This window comes from Poecilia latipinna, unplaced genomic scaffold (genome assembly GCF_001443285.1).
Source record: "Poecilia latipinna isolate Pla-1442-1.1 unplaced genomic scaffold, P_latipinna-1.0 Scaffold9543, whole genome shotgun sequence".
Classification (NCBI taxonomy): Eukaryota; Metazoa; Chordata; class Actinopteri; order Cyprinodontiformes; family Poeciliidae; genus Poecilia; species Poecilia latipinna.
In genome coordinates, this window is record NW_015122159.1 from 1 (window position 1) to 909 (window position 909).

Consider the following 909-nt stretch of genomic DNA (forward strand, 5'->3'; position numbering starts at 1 on the left):
TGTCTTCCAGTTCCAGTGTTAAATGTTCACTAAAATTCAAAGTTTATTGATCATTTTGAATTATGTTGTTGTCATTATATTACTTTAAAATGATCTCAAAACAGTATTATCGTCTATTACAATAATTTCCTGGACAATTTGTCATCTAGCAAAAACTTTTATTGTGACAGGCCTACTGTTTAAAACTGTTTAAATTAAATAAATATCTCACCTTCAGGTTTCTCCTCAGAAATTTCTGGGTTATCACCAACAACTTGAAAAATAAAAAGTAAAAAACCAGTAAAGACCAGATAAAATAATCTGAAGTAGAAATACTCAAAATGTTAAGATAATTTTTGTTTTCATTAATAAACCACTTGTCTCTGAACAGACACTGAAGCACATTTGCAGACATAAATATATAAATCTTTACTTTCTTACCCTGGGAGTCGTCCTTCAGGTCACTGTCCTCGTCTGAAACAGCTGAAAGACGAAAATAAAACATTTAACTTTGTGGATTTTAACAGCATTCAGAAATAAAATACATGAAGTTTAAACTGACTTGGTTCCTCAGATGATTCTGAAACAGCTGAAAACACAAACAGAGAACAGAAATAAATTTATAATAAAGATATTTTATCACAGACTGAGCACACAGGTAAACACAGGAGCAGGTGAACATGAAGAAAGCTGGTTATATTACTGGATTATAAGTTTTCTATTTGCTGTTGTCTATATATAGAGTCTGATGAATAAAATCAATAAATCAATACTCACTTTTACTGGAAGAGTCGTCATCTATGAAATCAAAGCACAATTTTTATTTAATTTTCTTTATGTTGAAGCCAGAGGCAGAAATATTGATACTAATAGCTGATGGATTGATTTATCTATGTAAAAATGATTTTATATAAAGTCGTAGGTCACCTT

The 909-nt window shown here is 30.0% G+C and overlaps 1 long non-coding RNA gene across 1 annotated transcript; it reads right to left on the bottom strand.

The window, feature by feature from the left end:
• Positions 1-141: 141 nt before the first annotated feature.
• LOC106944425 (uncharacterized) lies at positions 142-813 on the bottom strand. The gene is made up of 4 exons (XR_001424279.1): positions 757-813; positions 542-568; positions 421-462; positions 142-253 (listed from the first exon to the last, which is right to left on the bottom strand). It is a non-coding gene; the product is annotated as an uncharacterized LOC106944425 (long non-coding RNA).
• Between the last annotated feature and the right edge of the window lie 96 nt (positions 814-909).